Below are 21513 nucleotides of genomic sequence, written 5' to 3' on the forward strand. Positions count from 1 at the left end.
TTGCTTGGAAATTCGGAGACATGTTGTCAGAAGTTCATAGTAGAATAAACAAACAATTTATATTATACACAAAAAATATACCTAAAAAGAGAAAAATTAGACAAACTGAACATTTTGCAGTGGTCTCTTAATTTTCTTTGCCAGAGCTGTATATGAGCCCCTTACAGTTGGGTTCCTTTCCTGATAAGATTCCTCTCTTGGACTAAAAAGCCTGCAATATATGGGGCAGGAAGGAATCAGCTAATTTAAAACACCTGATTCTGTTGGAATTTTCTAGATGTACCATGCTAAACAATTCAGAGTGCAGCTTTATATTTACTTAGAATTGTTAAGTTAGCCGCCACCTATTCACACTAGTTGGAATGTGCTGGTCAGTTTTTTGTTTGTAGCAAACTCATGATATATGTGCACTCCCATGCCCAATTCCATCAGATTCAGGTGGTTTTAACTAGCTGGTTCCTTCCTGCACCAATTATATTGTAAGCTTTTTAGTTCAAGAGAGGAATCTTATCAGGACAGGGACCCAACTATAAGGTATGCACTGACATTGTAGTTGGGCTTATGTACATTGGCCAATCTATGTACTAACTACCTTCTTTTTACTGTAAATTTTCCCATAGCAATTTTGCATTTACAATTTTTCTAAATTTCACATGTACATAAGACTACTTTCACACTAGCATCGGATTCGGCCCGTCGCATTGCGTCGGGCTGAGATTCCGACGCTAGCGTTTGTTGTGCCGCACAACAAAGGCAGCGGATGCATTTCTCCGGCGCATCCGCTGCCCCATTGTAAGGTGCGGGGAGGTGGGGGCGGAGTTCCGGCCGCGCATGCGTGGTCGGAAAAAGCGGTCCGTCGGCTGCAAAAAACGTTACATTTAACATTTTTTGCTCCCGGCGGTCCGCCACAACACGGCGCAACCGTCGCAAGACGGTTGTGACGTGTGTCAATACGTCGCAATGCGTCGGTAATGTAACTCTATGGGGCAAAAACGAATCCTGCAAACAACTTTGCAGGATGCGTTTTTTTCCCCTAAACGACGCATTGCGACGTATTAAAAAAAAACGCCAGTGTGAAAGTAGCCTAATATAGCACTTAGCCAATGTTCTATGGCAGTAATGCAGTTCCAATTTTCTAGATGTACCATTCTAAACAATCCAGAGTGCAGCTTTATATTTTCTTAGAATTGTTATGTTAGCTGTCACCTATTCACACTAGTTGGGATGTGCTGTTTCTTGTTTGTTACAGTGGTTGTCAGTGCAACCGGATAAAACAAAAAATGCAATTTAAGGTTTGTCTACCATATACAGTGGCAAGAAAAAGTTTGGGCACCCTTGGTGAAAATTACTGTTACATTGAACAGATCAGTAATTTGAAGATTAAATTATCTCTAAAGGCCTAAAGTTAAAGATGACACATTTTCTTTATATTTAGGCAAAAATACAGTCATGGCCAAAAGTATTAACACCCCTGCAATTCTGTCAGATAATACTCATTTTCTTCCTGAAAATGATTGCAAACACAAATTATTTGGTATTATTATCTTCATTTAATTTGTCTTAAGTGAAACAAACACAAACAGAATTGTCCTAAAGCCAAATTGGATATAATTCCACACCAAACATAAAAAAGGGGGTGGACAAAAGTATTGGCACTGTTCGAAAAATCATGTGATGCTTCTCTAATTTGTGTAATTAACAGCACCTGTAACTTACCTGTGGCACCTAGCAGGTGTTGGCAATAACGAAATCACACTTGCAGCCAGTTGACATGGATTAAAGTTGACTCAACCTCTGTCCTGTGTCCTTGTGTGTACCACATTGAGCATGAAGAAAAGAAAGAAGACCAAAGAACGGTCTGAGGACTTGAGAAACCAAATTGTGAGGAAGCATGAGCAATCTCAAGGCTACAAGTCCATCTCCAAAGACCTGAATGTTCCTGTGTCTACCGTGCGCAGTGTCATCAAGAAGTTTAAAGCCCATGGCACTGTGGCTAACCTCCCTAAATGTGGACGGAAAAGAAAAATTGACAAGAGATTTCAATGCAAGATTGTGCAGATGTTGGATAAAGAACCTCGACTAACATCCAAACAAGTTCAAGCTGCCCTGCAGTCCGAGGATACAACAGTGTCAACCCGTACTATCCATCGGCATCTGAATGAAAAGGGACTGTAAGGTAGGAGACCCAGGAAGACCCCACTTCTTACCCCGAGACATAAAAAAGCCAGGCTGGAGTTTTCCAAAACTTACCTGAAAAAGCCTAAAACGTTTTGGAAGAATGTTCTCTGGTCAGATGAGACAAAAGTAGAGCTTTTTGGGCAAAAGCATCAACATAGAGTTTACAGGAGAAAAAAGAGGCATTCAAAGAAAAGAACACGGTCCCTACAGTCAAACATGGCGGAGGTTCCCTGATGTTTTGGAGTTGCTTTGCTGCCTCTGGCACTGGACTGCTTGAACGTGTGCATGGCATTATGAAGTCTGAAGACTACCAACAAATTTTGCAGCATAATGTAGGGCCCAGTGTGAGAAAGCTGGGTCTCCCTCAGAGGTCATGGGTCTTCCAGCAGGACAATGACCCAAAACACACTTCAAAAAGCACTAGAAAATGGTTTGAGAGAAAGCACTGGAGACTTCTAAGGTGGCCAGCAATGAGTCCAGACCTGAATCCCATAGAACACCTGTGGAGAGATCTAAAAATGGCAGTTTGGAGAAGGCACCCTTCAAATATCAGGGACCTGGAGCAGTTTGCCAAAGAAGAATGGTCTAAAATTCCAGCAGAGCATTGTAAGAAACTCATTGATGGTTACCGGAAGCGGTTGGTCGCAGTTATTTTGGCTAAAGGTTGTGCAACCAAGTATTAGGATGAGGGTGCCAATATTTTTGTCTGGCCCATTTTTGGAGTTTTGTGTGAAATTATCAATGTTTTGTTTTTTGCTTCATTCTCTTTTGTGTTTTTTAATTTAAGACAAATTAAATGAAGATAATAATACCAAATAATTTGTGTTTGCAATCATTTTCAGGAAGAAAATGAGTATTATCTGACAGAATTGCAGGGGTGTCAATACTTTTGGCCATGACTGTATATATATATATATATATATATATATATATATATATATATACAATGTCATCTATTACATTTTAATGTTACAAAAAGGAAAATGGGCAAATGCAAAAGTTTGGGCACCCTGCATGTTTACTACCTAGTAGCACCCCCTTTTGCAAGTACCACAGCTTATAAATGCTTTTTTGTAGCCAGACAAGAGTCTTTCCATTCTTGTGTGAGGGATTTTCATCCAATCTTCCTTGGAAAATTGTTTCTGTTCTGTGAGATTCCTGGGTCGTCTTGCATGTGCTGCTATTTTGAGGCCTAGCCACAGATTTTCAATGATGTTCAGTTCAGGCGACTGTGAGGGCCATTGTAAAACCTTCAGCTTGCGCCTTTAAAGTTTGTTTATTATGGATTTTGTCATATATTTAGGATCATTATCCATTCATAGAAGACTCATTTCAACTTCAGCTTTTTTTTACAGATGGTGTTATGTTTACATCAAGAATTTGTTAAAATGTAATTTTTTGCATTCATTCTTTCCTCTACCCATAAAATGTTCCATGTGCCATTGGCTACAATACAACCCCAAAGAATGATTTATCCACCCTGATGGTTAATGGTTGGTGAGATGTTCCTTTTCTGAAATATTCTGTCCTTTATTCTCGACACATACCTTTGATAATTGTGGCCAAAGAGTTCTATTTTAAACTCATTGGTCCACAGGACTTGTTTCCAAAATGAATCAGGCTTGTTTAGATGTTCTTTTTCTAGTGCAAAATTTTATGGTAAGGATGCAGGAAATATTTTCTACTGATAATTCTTCCATGAAGGCCATATTTGTACCACAACTCCAGAGTCAGCTAAATCTTTCTTAAAGTCTTTGGCAGTTAAGCAGGGGTTCTGATTTGCCTCTCTAGTAATCCTATGAGTAGCACTCACTAAAATTTTGCTTGGTCTTCCATACCTTATCTTGACCTCCACTGTTCCTGTTAATTGCCATTTCTCAATAAAATGTGAACTGAGGAAAGGACAACTTGAAAGTGCTTTGCTATATTCTTATAGCCTTCTCCTGCTTTGTGAATCTCCATTATTTTCCTTTTCAGAGTGCTAGGCAGCTGCGTAGAAGAACCCATGGCTACAAATCTCCAGGTCTGAATGGCATACACCCACGAGTACTAAGAGAACTAAGTAATGTAATAGACAAACCATTATTTCTTATACAGCTCTGGCAAAAATTAAGAGACCACTGCAACATTTTAAGCTTCTCTGATTTTTCTTTTTATAGGTATATTTTTGAGTAAAATGTAAATTGTTCTTTTATTCTATAAACTTCTGACAACATGTCTCTGAATTTCCAAACAATAAATTTTGTTGTTTTTTTTCTGAAAAGGAGAAATGGTCAAAATTAAAAATAAAACCCAGTGCTTTCAAACCTCAAATAATGAAAAGAAAACAAGTTCATAATAATTTAGAAACAACAATACTAGTATGTTTTAGCTTAGGAAAAGTCCAGTAATCAATATTTTGTGGAAAAACCATGATTATAATCACAGCTTTCATGTGTCTTGGCATGCTTTCCACCAGTCTTTCACACTGCTTCTGGCACAAAAAAATAAAGCAGTTCTTTGTTTGATGGCTTGTGACTATCCATCATCATCCATTCAGGTCTGGAGATTGGGCTGCCCATAACAGGGTTTTGATGTGGTGGTCTCTTAATTTTTACCAGAGCTGTAATTAGGGACTCTATAGCGACGGGGTCTGTTCCTCAGGACTGGCGGATAGCAAATGTGGTACCAATATTCAAAAAGGGCTCTAAAAGTGAACCTGGAAATTATAGGCCAGTAAGTCTAACCTCTACTGTGGGTAAAATATTTGAAGGGTTTCTGAGGGATGTTATTCTGGATTATCTCAATGAGAATAACTGTTTAACTCCATATCAGCATGGGTTTATGAGGAATCGCTCCTGTCAAACCAATCTAATCAGTTTTTATGAAGAGGTAAGCTATAGGCTGGACCACGGTGAGTCATTGGACGTGGTATATCTCGATTTTTCCAAAGCGTTTGATACCGTGCCACACAAGAGGTTGGTACACAAAATGAGAATGCTTGGTCTGGGGGAAAATGTGTGTAAATGGGTTAGTAACTGGCTTAGTGATAGAAAGCAGAGGGTGGTTATAAATGGTATAGTCTCTAACTGGGTCGCTGTGACCAGTGGGGTACCGCAGGGGTCGGTATTGGGACCTGTTCTCTTCAACATATTCATTAATAATCTGGTAGAAGGTTTACACAGTAAAATATCCATAGTTGCAGATGATACAAAACTATGTAAAGCAGTTAATACAAGAGAAGATAGTATTCTGCTACAGATGGATCTGGATAAGTTGGAAACTTGGGCCGAGAGGTGGCAGATGCAGTTTAATAACGATAAATGTAAGGATATACACATGGGAAGAAGGAATCAATATCACCATTACACACTGAACGGGAAACCATTGGGTAAATCTGACAGGGAGAAAGACTTGGGGATCTGTTATGAAAGGCAATTCAGTACTACAATGGACATAGCGGTCAGAGCACATACAGTGATCTGACAATAACCCAAAATCATAGAACAAGCTCTGAGACGTGGGAACTCTGCAGACCGCAATCCCTAATCCTCTCCAAACAACACTAGAGGCAGCCGTGGATTGCGCCTAACTCTGCCTATGCAACTCGGCACAGCCTGAGAAACTAACTAGCCTGAAGATAGAAAATAAGCCTACCTTGCCTCAGAGAAATACCCCAAAGGACAAGGCAGCCCCCCACATATAATGACTGTGAGTTAAGATGAAAAGACAAACGTAGAGATGAAATAGATTCAGCAAAGTGAGGCCCGACTTTCTTAACAGATCGAGGATAGAAAAGGTAACTTTGCGGTCTACACAAAACCCTAAAGAAAACCACGCAAAGGGGGCAAAAAGACCCTCCGTACCGAACTAACGGCACGGAGGTACACCCTTTGCGTCCCAGAGCTTCCAGCAACAAATTAGACAAGCTGGACAGAAAAAATAGCAAACAAATAGCAAAGAAGAACTTAGCTATGCAGAGCAGCAGGCCACAGGAATGATCCAGGGAAAAGCAAGTCCAACCATCCACCTCTCGTGTCTCCCCTTTTCCTCATAGTTTGTAAGCTTGCGAGCAGGGCCCTTATTCCTCCTGGTATCTGTTTTGAACTGTATTTCTGTTATGCTGTAATGTCTATTGTCTGTACAAGTCCCCTCTATAATTTGTAAAGCGCTGCGGAATATGTTGGCGCTATATAAATAAAAATTATTATTATTATAATAACACTGGAACATTGACAGGAAGCCAGGATCAAAGCATTAGGTGGAGTTAAGTAGAGAAGCACCTAACGACCTCACCAGATCACCTGAGGGAGGAAACTCAGAAGCCGCAGTACCACTTCCCTCCACCAACAGAAGCTCACAGAGAGAATCAGCCGAAGTACCACTTGTGACCACAGGAGGGAGCTCTGCCACAGAATTCACAACAGGGATCCTAGTTAATGATAAACTTACCTGGTGCAGCCAGTGCCAGGCAGCAGCTGCCAAGGCAAACAGGATCATGGGGTACATTATAAGAGGTCCAGATACAAATGATGAGAGCATTATACTGCCTCTGTACAAATCCCTGGTTAGACCGCACATGGAGTACTGTGTACAGTTTTGGCCACCAGTGCTCAGGAAGGATATAATGGAACTAGAGCGAGTACAAAGGAGGGCAACAAAATTAATAAAGGGGATGGGAGAACTACAATACCCAGAGAGATTAGCAAAATTACGAATATTTAGTCTAGAAAAAAGACGACTGAGGGGCGATCTAATAACCATGTATAAGTATATAAGGGGACAATACAAATATATCTCCGAGGATCTGTTTATACCAAGGTAGGTGACGGTCACTAGGGTGCATTCTCTGCGACTGGAGGAGGGAAGGTTTTTCCCCCAACATAGAAGAGGATTCTTTACTGTTAGGGCAGTGAGAATCTGGAATTGCTTGCCTGAGGAGGTGGTGATGGCGAACTCAGTCGAGGGATTCAAGAGAGGCTTGGATGTCTTCCTGGAGTGTAACAATACTGTATCATACAGCTATTAGGTTCTTTAAAAGGACATAGATCTGGGGATTTATTCTGATTGAATATAGGCTGAACTGGATGGACAAATGTCTTTTTTTGGCCTTACTAACTATGTTACTTTGTTATTTTTTTGTCACAAGTTTAGAGGAGGCTGGGTTTTTATGAATCTGGGAAATTTGCATCACCCGGACTTTCGCAACGATGATAATTAAGGTCTGAAACCTTAGTCAAAGTTATCTGAGCACACAAATCACCAAGGCTGCACAAAATTTTGTATCAGCTGATTTTTCCTTGTGTAATTTTTAAAGTAAAAAATAACTATATATATAATATAATTTGTTTTTCCTTTGCCTAATATACAAACAAAATGTGTCATCTTTAACTTTAGGCCTAATAGAGAACATATCATCTTCAACTTGCTTATCTCACAATAGCAGTTATTTTGACCAAGGGCACCCAAACTTTTAAATGCCACTGTAATTTGCTGTAAGCTGCTTGCACAGAAACATCAAGATATTCAGCATAGTCAGCTCATTAGCTGTGTACAGATCTATTCATTCCAAACATACAGCTCTGGCAAAAATTAAGAGACCACCACATCAAAACCCTGTCATGGGCGGCCCAATCTCCAGACCTGAACGCCATTGAAAACCTCTGGAATGTAATCAAGAGGAAGAAGGATAGTCACAAGCCATCAAACAAAGAACTGCTTACATTTTTGCGCCAGAAGCATTGTGAAAGACTGATAAAAAGCATGCCCAGACACATGAAAGCTGTGATTATAAATCATGGTTATTCCACAAAATATTGATTTCCGAACGCTTCCTAAAGTAAAACATTAGTATTGTTGTTTCTAAATGATTATGAACTTGTTTTCTTTGCATTATTTGAGGTCTGAAAGCACTGGGGTTTTTTAAATGTTGACCATTTCTCCTTTTCAGAAAAAAAATACAAAACTTATTGCTTGGAAATTCGGACACATGTCAGAACTTTATAGAATAAACAAACAATTTATATTTTTCAAAAAAATATACCTAGAAAGAGAAAAATCAGACAAACTGAACATTTTGCAGTGGTCTCTTAATTTTTGCCAGAGCTGTATAGTGCAGTATATACCGTAGATTAGAAAACTCAAGGAAGTCTTCTGTATATTAGTTGTATATAGATCCATATAGAGTATAAAATTAAGAGGTTTAGATGATAACAATATCTAGACAATAGAACAGCCCATCAATATTCTTGAATCCAGAGTATAATAATAATAATAATAATAATATTAATAATATTGCAGCATATAATGACAATCTTGGCCTCCTATCAAGATCAGCCTATGGTTTAGCCTCATAGGAGGGCCGAGGTGACAGCGACGGGAATCCTCTGCAGACCTTGAACTTGGCTCTGGCCATGGCTGTTATAGACTGATGCTTGCTATATTATCTAGCCTGCACCATTCTTGTGCAGAGAGAACTCAGTTACTGAGCCCACTTTACACAAGCAGACACTTTTGCCGGAAAATACAAATCCTAAAGTGGGAATGAGCTAATGAAACCACTGAGGTATTGTGGTATGAGAGCCAATTTATGTGCTTCCTTGAATGAGGTCGAAGTGAGAAGGTTTCCAATTGTGTGAAGTACAAAACTGATGTAAAGAGACGTAAAGGCCATGCAATATTCCTCTGGAAAATCAAATATGCTAAATAGTCTCCTCATAGAGGAAGAGGACAGAAACTATAGTGTCACCTATTGGATGTAGCACAGGAGTGGCACAACCCTTTTGGAGATCTTTCACATTGCTACTAATTAGACACTTGCAGCAATCTATATTTCTCAGAACAACACTAATGAGTTTCAGAAGAAAGTCTGCACTTTCTACTCATTCAGAGACTGTACTTTAACCCACAAATCCTGATGTCTGATACTTAAGTAGCACAGAAAGACCAGTTTTATTGCTTCATTATACAGCCTAGCTATCATCAGCTTTTCTACCATAATCACACATGGGCTTACTAATGAAGAATCAGCCTTTTAAAATAATAATTTAATATATAATACACACAGATCACTTGGAACACACAAGTGATATTACTAAAAGTGTTTTTTGTATGGCTTTGCAGATATTCTATTAAACAGTCATTTAACATTTTAGCATTGTCTAGATTGTATCTGACCAATCTAACAATACTAATATCAAAGGCAAAAAAAATTCCAGGGCTGTGGAGGCGGTAAGCCAAACCTCCAACTCCGACTCCTCAGTTTCCATCACACCAACTCCGACTCTGACTCCCACTCCACCAAAATGGGCTTCGACTCCACGACTCCGACCACAGCCCTGCCAGGGCTGTGGAGTCGGTAAGCCAAACCTCTGACTCTGACTCCTCAATTTCCATAACACCGACTCCACCAAAATAGGCTTCAACTCCACGATTACAACTCCAACTATAAACTGATGAAATGTACAGTACTATAACTAAAAGATGGACTGTTTCACTAACATTTTCTGACACTTCTGTAGCCACGTTCCATGCTCTTGATCAAGTATATCTTGATAGGGAATGTAACCTATACCACAATATTTTTACATGCTTCCATGTACAGATTTATCTGTAAAGCTTTGTGGTGTACATTGCATGGGAAATATTCTTTGTCTAGAAGAAATATTCCTAGGGGCATTATTCTTTATGCAGCATCCTATGGAGATTGCAACAAATGTGAATTAGTATTGAAAGATAGGAGACAAAAAAAAGCGCAAATCGGGTCTTATCCCCAGGATTGTTCTTAATCAATTGTGAGAGAACTGCTCACCTGGTAGTACACAGTACAAGCGTGTAGTTGTCAGCTGCTGCAGATCCACAGGTCGGCGTTGCGACCTCTCAGAACCGTTATAATAAATGAAATGTGGATTACATCTGCGCTGCTGCGACAAATAATAGATCCAGATATACTGTTAGGGTGTTCGGGTGGTTTATTCAACGCGTTTCGAAGCTCAAAGGCTTCTTCTTCAGGAAGTTTCCACACAAAGATATCTTTGTGTGGAAACTTCCTGAAGAAGAAGCCTTTGAGCTTCGAAACGCGTTGAATAAACCACCCGAACACCCTAACAGTATATCTGGATCTATTATTTGTCGCAGCAGCGCAGATGTAATCCACATTTCATTTATTATAACAAATGTGAATTGAAACTTATAGGTCTAGTGAGGTTAACAGGTGACATACACCATTGTATTGGCAGATAAAAGTAAGGTACACCATTTGAATGGTTAATCTTCATATGCACGTAGTTGTAAGAAGAAGCGCCGCGCTAAGTGTTCTGTTCATAAACATGGAGTTGTGTTTGAGCACGCTTCATTTTCTCAGCTCTCTGATGCGTTACTGTAAATTTTAAAGGGCAGAAAAAGTCACACTCCAGTACTTAAAATGTAAAATATGAGGTGACATGGAGTAATGCGTGTGATCGCACCTTTTCATCCTCAATTTTCATCTTCTCTGATATCTCGTAGACAGAATGCAGCGGTCGCTCTCCTTGCCAATCATTTCTTTACCTTGAGGTAAAACACTGTTGAACCTTAATTGTTTGATGCTTGAAGCTTTTCGTAAGGCTTCAAATAAAATAATTACAATATTGTTTCATGCAGAGTGTGAGCCCAGCTAGTAGACTCCAGATTTGAGTGTCATAATCTAATTATAAGTATGGCTAATAGGCATCCAAAGGAAAGCGCTCAACTAATTGCTCGGTCTCCTTAAATAACCTCGTATCAGGTTTTAAGCACATTTGCAATTTTATATCTGAAGTATCCTCTCCATATAATTTACAATGTGTTTGTGGCGCTTTAAACTTAACAACTGAATGATTTCTTCTCTGTGGTGTAGGTACATGTAGTTTTTTTTATATAATAATTTTTATTTATAATAATAATTTTTATTTATATAGCGCCAACATATTCCGCAGCGCTTTACAAATTATAGAGGGGACTTGTACAGACAATAGACATTACAGCATAACAGAAATACAGTTCAAAACAGATACCAGGAGGAGTGAGGGCCCTGCTCGCAAGCTTACAAACTATGGGGAAAAGGGGAGACACGAGAGGTGGATGGTAACAATTGCTTTAGTTATTCGGACCAGCTATAGTGTAAGGCTGAGGTGTTCATGTAAAGCTGCATGAACCAGTTAACTGCCTAAGTATGTAGCAGTACAGACACAGAGGGCTAATACTGCATAAAGTGTATGAGTGAGAAGATGATGCGAGGAACCTTTTTTTTTTTTTTTTATTATAAATAGGCCACACCGGGATCATTAGGTTAATGCATTGAGGCGGTAGGCCAGTCTGAACAAATGAGTTTTTAGGGCACGCTTAAAACTGTGGGGATTGGGGATTAATCGTATTAACCTAGGCAGTGCATTCCAAAGAATCGGCGCAGCACGTGTAAAGTCTTGGAGACGGGAGTGGGAGGTTCTGATTATTGAGGATGCTAACCTGAGGTCATTAGCGGAGCGGAGGGCACGGGTAGGGTGGTAGACTGAGACCAGGGAGGAGATGTAGGGTGGTGCTGAGCCATGGAGCGCTTTGTGGATGAGGGTAGTAGTTTTGTACTGGATTCTGGAGTGGATGGGTAGCCAGTGTAATGACTGGCACAGGGTAGAGGCATCGGTGTAACGGTTGGTGAGGAATATGATCCTGGCTGCAGCATTCAGGACAGATTGGAGCGGGGAGAGTTTTTCCCATTATAATGGTTGTATAGCCACTTGTTTTGGGGTGAAGTACCAATCTACTATACAGCGGTGATTGAACTTACACCAGCCTCTGTCTTCTGATCTTTAAGCATAATACAACCTGTCAAATTTGATCCTTTTAGGACTCAGAGTTCCATGGATCTGTAGTTCACATCCTTGGCACTCCATGGTACCAAATAAAACTGATATTTTATATTATATTGAGGCACTTAGAGGTGTCTATCTGCTTCATATAGAATAATCTAGACATGAGCAGATCTTATCAAATTCAAATCCACCCAATTTGTTACATTTTCAACCCAACTTCAATTTGCATTTTATAAATTTGCTATGAATCGCAACACTGAAAAGAATAGAGGAGGGGGGAAGTAAAAGAGAATTGATGTCATTTTATATTGTCCTCTTTGTCAGCAAGGGAAGAAAAAAACGCTGTTATTAAGTATAACTTAATTCAATCAAATCACTCACCCTGAGTGACTATAAAGCTACAGCACCTCCCTGTATCATTTCAATCTTGTCTTAATATTCACAGATTTTTATTAACACTCCCACTTTTAATCTGCTTGAGCACTGAAAGTAGCACACCATAGACAGATTAGGTTTTTTTCTGTCCCTATTGGAATGAGCTGTGCTCTCTGACCTGACACTGTACAAGCATAAAATGGAATTTCTTGGCTGACGCCTATCTGTTATACTGCCTGTGTTAGCCCCTCAATAGGTAGTTCTAGACTTTGTGATTAGAGATGAGCGAGCCCAAACTTAAAAGAGATTTTTGATAACCAACCTTGCTAAAGCTGACAGCTGAGTGTTGCAAGCCAGCAGCTGTCTGTTTTACCTGGCTGGTTATGAAAAATACAGGGGAACCCTTGATTTTTTTTAAACTATTTATTTAGAGTGCAGTCAAAAAATATAGCAGTTCAAAAAAGTGTTGAAATGTTTTTCTGTATTTAATTACTCATCCATATACTAATGATCTGTAATACATTTTGGCGTTACACAATCGTGAAAAAAAGCGTTGAAATCCTATTCTGTATTCAGTTACTTATCCATATGCTATTATGTGGACTGTGGTACATTTCAATGTTATGTAACAACCCCAAAAAGCATTGAAACATTTTTCTGCATTACATTACGTATCCATACACAAATATATGGTACTAGATGGTGGCCCGATTCTAACACATTGGATATTCTAGAATATGCATGTCCACATAGTATATTGCCCAGCCACGTAGTATATTGCCCAGTCACGTAGTATATTGCCCAGGCACGTAGTATATTGCCCAGCCACGTAGTATATTGCCCAGTCACGTAGTATATTGCCCAGTCACGTAGTATATTGCCCAGTCACGTAGGTATATAACACTGCCCACGCAGTATTTAGCAGTGTGTGCACCATATCCCTGTTAAAAAAAAGTAATAAAGATAGAAAATAGTTATATACTCACCCCTGGGATCCAGCGAAGTGAGACCGCTAAGTCTTCTGGGTAAGTTCGCAATGCATCTCTGGGAACGGAAGATGGCGGCCGGCGCAAGGGCTCAGCGGAGTACGGAGGGTGAGTATAGCAGGTTTTTTGCTTTTTTATTATTTTTAACATTACATCTTTTTACTATTGATGCTGCCTATGCAGCATCAATAGTAAAAACATGGTCATGCAGGGTTAATAGCAGCGGATACGGAGTGCGTTACCCGCGGCATAACGCGGTCCGTTACCACTGGCATTAAACCAGTGTGAGCAGTTACTGGAGCGGGCACTGACTGCGGGGAGTATGAAGCGGGCGCCGGGGACACTGACTGCAGGGAGTATGGAGTGGAGAGCCGGGGACACTGACTGCGGGGAGCAGGGAGTATGGAGCGGAGCGCCTGGGACACTGACTGCGGGGAGTATGGAGCGGGCGGCGGGCACTGTGACTGTAGGGGAGGGACTAATCGGACTGTGCCCATCGCTGATTGGTCGCGGCAGCCATGACAGGCAGCTGCCGAGACCAATCAGCGACGTGGGATTTCCGTTACGGAAGTTGAGGACAGAAAGACGGAAGTACCCCTTAGACAATTATATATATAGATGTGGTACATTTTGATGTAATATAACAGTCCAAAAAAGCATTGACATTTTTTTTGTATCATCCATATACTATAACATGGTCTGTGGCACATTTCTGTGTTATATATCAGTCTAAAAGAGCAATAAAACAAAATTTTTCAGTATTCAATTACTCATTCATATACTATTACATAGTCTGTGGTACATTTTGGTATTGTATAATAGTCCAAAACAGTCCGACAAAGCTTTGAAACATTTTTCTGTATTCAATTACTTCATTCATATACTGTTACGTGGTCTGTAGTACATTCCGGTGTTATAGAACAGTCTAGAAAAGCATTGAAACATTTTTCTGTATTCAATTACACATTCATATACTATTATGTGGTACATTTCAGTGTTTTATAACAGTCCAAAAGATCGTTGAAATTTTTCTTTATTCAATTACTCATCCATATACTACTACAAGGCCTTTGGTACATTTAAGCGTTATATAACAATCCAGAAAAGTGTTGAAACATTTTTCTGTATTCAATTACTCATCCATATACTATTACCTGCTCTGTGAAACATTTCGGTGTTATATAACAGTTGACAAAAGCATTGAAACATTTTTCTGTATCATTTACTCACCCATATACTATTACGCTGTCAATGGTACATTTATATGTTATCCTGAGGGAGTGACCGGAGGAATATCAGAATAAGACAAAGCTGGTGCGAGAGGGGAAATGGCAGAAACCTGTGATCCGGAATCTGACCCTTTCCCATAAGCACCAAGGCCAAAACCCAGGCCCGAACACTGGTAGCAGCCTTCACTGCTGGGGTTCTTGCAGGACTGCATCGATGAACTGGTGAGCGGACTGTGGGGCATAGGCTGGTGGGAAGAGACAATATGAGACAGCACACTGCGATTAATGAATACATTATCTCCAATACTGTGAGTCAAAAGGTACATCCAGCAATGGTTAAGGAGGAAAAATATTAAAACAACCATTTATTTAGAAAAAATATTTTTAAAAATCCATGGTATAAAAAGTGCTCAGTTCACCCAGGTATGCTTGCATTCGAGCTATAAATAGTGGTTTTTATAATAATAAAATGTTTTATAATAATATTTTGCCTCCGGAACTGTTGCTGGATGTACCTTTTGACTCACAATATTGGAGATAATGTACTCATTAATCGCAGTGTACTGTCTATATTGTATGTACAGTTGAAACCAGGAGTTTACATATACTATATAAAAAGAAACATCTGCATGTTTTTCCCAATATCTGACATGAAATCACAATAAACTTTTCCCATTTTAGGTCAATTAGGATTACCATAATTATTAATATTTGCCAAATGCCAGAATAATTAGAGAGAGAGAATGAGAATGTTTTAAGGCATTATTATTACTTACTGCAATGTCAAACGTATATATCAATTTCTTTAGTATTAGGGACCAAACTTTTGGGATATCCTACAAGCTTCTCACAATAGTTGGTCGGAGTTTGGGCCCATTCCTCCTGACAAAACTGGTGTACCTGTTCCAAGTTTGTAGGTCGCCTTGCTCGCACCGGCCTTTTCAGCTTTGAACATAAATTTTCAATAGGATTGAGATCAGGGCTTTGTGATGGCCGCTCCAAAACATTGACTTTGTTACCATTTTTTTAGTATGCTTCGGGTCATTGTCTTCTCCCACTTTTAGAGTGATCCATCTCCCACAGCAGACACTGTCCTACTATAGAAAGGGGCTATAAGATATAAAATTACTTAGAGGGAAACTGACTAGCATTGATTATCTCATGACAGTGGCACCTGTCAAGGAGGGGGAGAAGGTAAGTAGTAAGGGAACAGTCAGTTATTAAAGTTGATGTGTTGAAAGCAGGAAAAATTGGCTTTGAGTTCTGTTTACAGAATCTTCCCTGCTGTTCAACCAATAAACAACAATTTACTAAGAGCATAAAGCAAATACATACAGAACAGTTGTGGCCACAAGTTTTTAGAGTGACACGAATTTTGGTTTTCATAATGTTTACTGCTTCAGTTTTTTTCAGATCTTTTAGTCAGATGTTTCCATGGTTACTGAAGTACAATTATGAGCATTTAATAAAGTCTTTAAACTTTTTATTTTATAAATACATCAATTCTATGCAAAGACCCAATATTTACTGTGTTGAGTAAAGATGGAAGATTCAAATTGCAGGACTTTGTTTCATCGTCCAGGTCAGTAGTGTGTGACTGCTGGATTAGAGCAGTGCAAATCTCCTCTTAGCTCCTCTTCCCGATAGTTCTTTTAATTAGCCAGACTGGCATGATATCATCAATGAAGCATGATGCATGCATGCCATAGTGCCAGCTTGCTATTCAAAAGAAGGGCTAGGAGGTGATGAGATTTGTAGGCCTCCCATCCAGCAGTCACAGATAACTGACCTGGCTGATGGACCGGAGTCCTGCAAATTGATAATCCCATGTCTAGCCTAGACCCATAATTTAAGACTTGTACATTTGGCCCCATCATGCTGGATAACAGTTTCTGACTGATGCCAACCCATTTTTGCCTAATCAGTGATTGGAACTCATCATCATTTCTGTGTTTTTGTTTTTCCAACTGTTTTTACTGAATTGACAACATGTTCTCAATAGAAATGAGATGTGTTGAGTTTTCTGGCTGTAAGCCCAAAATATCAATGCATTGTTCACTGAGCCATTTAATTTATACTTTTTAATTTTGACATGCTGCTCCTTGATGCTGTAGGAATATTTTTCTTCACTAAATTGTTCCTTGATCATTGGGAGAAGTTGCTCTTTGAGAATGATTAGATGCTATTCTTTATACATGCCAATGTTCTTTGTCTAAATTGTGAGTGAGCTCAAACCCTTGGTCAAAATTATTGTTATTGAGAACAGTTAAGCAAGTTGAAGATGAAATGATATCTAAAAGGTATACATTTAAAATGATAATTTTCCTTTATATTTAAGCCAAAAAAAAAATATAGACATGACCTCTGAGGGAGACCCAGCTTTCTCACACTGGGCCCTACATTATGCTGCGATATTTGTTGGTAGTCTTCAGACTTCATAATGCCATGCACACGGTCAAGCAGCCTAGTGCCAGAGGCAGCAAAGCAACCCTAAAACATCAGGGAACCTCCGCCATGTTTGACTGTAGGGACCGTGTTCTTTTCTTTGAATGCCTCTTTTTTTCTCCTGTAAACTCTGTGTATATATATATACAGTATATATATATATATATATATATATATATATATATATATATATATATATATTGCTGCTTTTAAGGTCTAGCACTGGGTTTTCAAAATATTCAATGCTAATGTAGGTAATCTATAATGGATTTTGATATTTGTTTAAGATTATTATCCATTTGTAGAAGCAATCTGCTTTTCAGCTTCAGCTTTTTTACAGATGGTGTTATGTTTCTATCAATAATTTGTTGAAATTTCATTGAATCCATTCTTCCCTCTACCTGGGAAATTTTCCTTGTGTTGTTGGCTGTATCACAAAGCAAGTATGAAGTACTTGATGCAGTAATTGATTCAAAAAGAGGCCCAACCAAGTATTGAGTGCATTTACTGAACATACATTTCAGTTGGCCAACATTTTGGATTTTAAAATAATTTTTTAAGCTGATTTTATAAAGTATTCTAATTTACTGAGATAATGACTTTGGGGTCATAATCATCAACATTAACATAAACACATGAAATCACTCTGAATGTAATAACTCTATATAATATATGAGTTTCACTTTTTGTATTGAAGAACTGAAATAAATTAAATTTTTGATGATATTCTAATTTTGTGAGAAGCACCTGTCTCTATAGCAGATATATGTTTTAAGCATTTTCACTAACTTCTGGTTGGGGTGTTATTGTATTAAATATAAATATACTACCTCAATGAGCATTACATTATCTTTATGAGCAATTATTTTCCATAGTGGGACAATGGTATTGTCTTTTCCCAACAATTTACTCTGCAGGCTTTAGCAAGTTGGCTTTGTGTGATGTTGGATAGGTATATATGCTTGAAATAGATTTGTATATACAGTACAGACCAAAAGTTTGGACACACCTTCTCATTTAAAGATTTTTCTGTATTTTCGTGACTATGAAAATTGTACATTCACGCTGAAGGCATCAAAACTATGAATTAACAACTGTGGAATTATATACTTAACAAAAGTGTGAAACAACTGAAATTATGTCTTATATTCTAGATTCTTCAAAGTAGACACTTTCTGCTTTGATGACTGCTTTGCACACTCTTGGCATTCTCTTTATGAGCTTCAAGAGGTAGTCACCGGGAATGGATTTCACTTCACAGGTGTGCCCTGTCAGGTTTAATAAGTTGGATTTCTTGCCTTATAAATGGTGTTGGGACCATCAGTTGTGTTGTGCAGAAGTCTGGTGGATACACAGCTGATAGTCCTACAGAATAGACTGTTAGAATTTGTATTATGGCAAGAAAAAAGCAGCTAAGTATAGAAAAACGAGTGGCCATCATTACTTTAAGAAATGATGGTCAGTCAGTCCGAAAAATTGGGCAAACTTTGAAAGTGTCCCCAAGTGCAGTGGCAAAAATCATCAAGCGCTACAAAGAAACTGGTTCCCATGACGACCGCTCCAGGAAAGGAAGACCAAGAGTCACCTCTGCTTCTGAGGATAAGTTTATCCTAGTCACCAGCCTCAGAAACAGCAGTTTGACAGCAGCTCAGATTAGAGACCAGGTCAATGCCACACAGAGTTCTATCAGCAGACACATCTCAACAACAACTGTTAAGAGGAGACTTTGTGCAGCAGGCCTTCATGGTAAAAAAAAGCTGCTAGGAAACCACTACTAAGGACAGGCAACAAGCAGAAGAGACTTGTTTGGGCTAAAGAACACAAGGAATGGACATTAGAACAGTGGAAATCTGTGCTTTGGTCTGATGAGTCCAAATTTGAGATCTTGGATTCCAAGCACCGTGTCTTTGTGTGAAGCAGAAAAGGTGAACGGATGGACTCTACATGCCTGGTTCCCACCGTGAAGCATGGAGGAGGAGGTGTGATGGTGAGGGGGTGCTTTGTTGGGGGTTTATTCAAAATTGAAGCCATACTGAACCAGCATGGCTACCAGAGCATCTTGTAGCGGTATGCTATTCCATCTGGTTTGCGTTTAGTTGGACCATCATTTATTTTTCAACAGGACAATGACCTCAATCACACCTCCAGGCTGTGTAAGGGCTATTTGACCAAGAAGGAGAGTGATGGGGTGCTACGCCAGATGACTTGGCCTCCACAGTCACCAGACCTGGACCCAATCAAGATGGTTTGGGGTGAGCTGGACCGCAGAGTGAAGGCAAAAGGGCCAACAAGTGCTAAGCATCTCAGGGAACTCCTTCAACATTGTTGGAAGACCATTCCCGGTGACTACCTTTTGAAGCTCATCAAGAGAATGCCAAGACTATGCAAAGCAGTCATCAAAGCAAACGGTGGCTACTTTGAAGAACCTAGAATATAAGACATAATTTCAGTTGTTTCACACTTTTTTGTTAAGATTATAATTCCACATGTGTTAATTCATAGTTTTGATGCCTTCAGTGTGAATGTACAATTTTCATAGTAATGAAAAAACAGAAAAATCGTTAAATGAGAACGTGTGTTCAAACTTTTGTTCTGTACTGAATATTATATAGGAATGATATATATCTTGGTACTGTGTTGATACCTTTTAATGGCTAACTGAAAGGATGGTAACAAATTGCAAGCTTTCGAGACTACTCAGGTCCTTTCATCAGGCATAGACTTATGCAAATTCTGAAGAATTACATATTTCTGCACAATACAGCCCAGAAATAATGCCGAAGATAAGACAGGTGACGTGAAGCAGAATTACCATTATGTGAGAGTGATAAACAGTTGTGTCCCTAAATATTGGAACAGTTGATAGATAAGGAGTGGGAATGTTTTATTGTCCTATATATTCTAATCATTACTGCTAGGGCCTGTCAGGGTGTAATAGGTTGAGACAATGTTGAGCAGGGATGCCATATGCTCAATTTATAGGGTCCCAACCTCCGTGGTTAGGAAGGACAGAATAGGGTTTGATAGGTTCTTCATAGCATTTCAACCATTCTCTTTGAATGTGTTTTTTGTGATTATTTTTCATGGCAAGAAATTACTTTTCAAACTTTTTCAATTCACCTGATTACTCTTCATAATCAAAAAGTGTATCAGTACCATGCAACATATGGCATATTTCTATCAATCATTTCCTAGCCATTTTAGCTGTGCGATATACTGGATATGCTTGGGTGCTTTTCTGCGAGTAATTCAAAGCCAAGCATAAAAGAAGACAAAGCAGCACTCATTGATCTATTAAAAAATGTAAGTCCTTTATTCCATACTTTGAGACAAGGACTTTGGGTGACAGAGAGACACGGAGCGCGAGGAGAGGAAGAAACAAGACGACAGCTGTTTTGCATAAGCCTGCTTTGCTGGTCTTGAAGTGGTTAATGATTTAACTGTGCTTTTATGAATAATTATGTTTCCTATTGTTTTAAACATTGTGTTTGCATGTTATGTAATGATGTACATCCTTAGAACTGCCCTAAAAGGAAGTAGTTTGACATAATCATGCACCTGGACAATTTGTCCTGAGTACCCCGATACCCCATACGTGGGGGTAAACCACTGTTTGGGCGCATGGCCGAGCTCGCAAGGGAAGGAGCGCCCTTTGACTTTTCAATGGAAAATTGGCTGGAATTGAGATGGGATGCCATGTTGGGTTGGGGAGCCACTAGAAATTTCGGGGCCCCATACTGGCAAAATTTTAAGGGCCCCCTTGAAACTCCGCCCAGGCTCCACCCCAGCCCCGCCTCCAGGCTCCACCCCACGAACTGTCCACAGTCCCACCGCTCTCTCTTGGAAAATCTCCACTTCTCACCTATCATACATTAACAGTTCCCATCACCAGATCACACATATAGCCGGCAGCTTTCGTTTTGGCCAAAAGATTTTTTAAGCCGCCACCACAACAAGGTAGACACTTTTGGCCGGGCCCTACTCTACTGTAACCTACTAAATATTTGTTAAAATATGCAATACAATTTAGGTATATTTTTATTTATTTTTCAATTTTTAAAATGACCTATAATACTACATACAAGGACCAAATACCACAGCACTATGACCAGATGACATATTACCACCACAGTGATCGAATAATATAAAATACAAGGAACAAATACCGCTACACCATGACCAGACCACATATTACCACCAATGACTGAATATTACAATACTGATCAGTAATAAAAAAAAAAAAAAAAACACAATACTATCACCATCAGTGCCATTATGCACAGGAGATCTGTAATTAGTAAGCAGTGTCTGTGTACAGGTAATACAGTGATCACCGGTCAGCAGGCAGGCTGTCCCTGCCCTGCACAGGCATGTTGAGGCAAACATAAAACATGCGCTACTGAACGCCGTCAGTAGCAAGGTCCACCTCACCACCGATGCGTGGACCAGTCAGCATGGACAGGGGCGATATGTTTCCCTCACTGCCCATTGGGT

The sequence above is a fragment of the Ranitomeya imitator genome, chromosome 10 (genome assembly GCF_032444005.1).
Source record: "Ranitomeya imitator isolate aRanImi1 chromosome 10, aRanImi1.pri, whole genome shotgun sequence".
NCBI classification, from domain to species: Eukaryota; Metazoa; Chordata; class Amphibia; order Anura; family Dendrobatidae; genus Ranitomeya; species Ranitomeya imitator.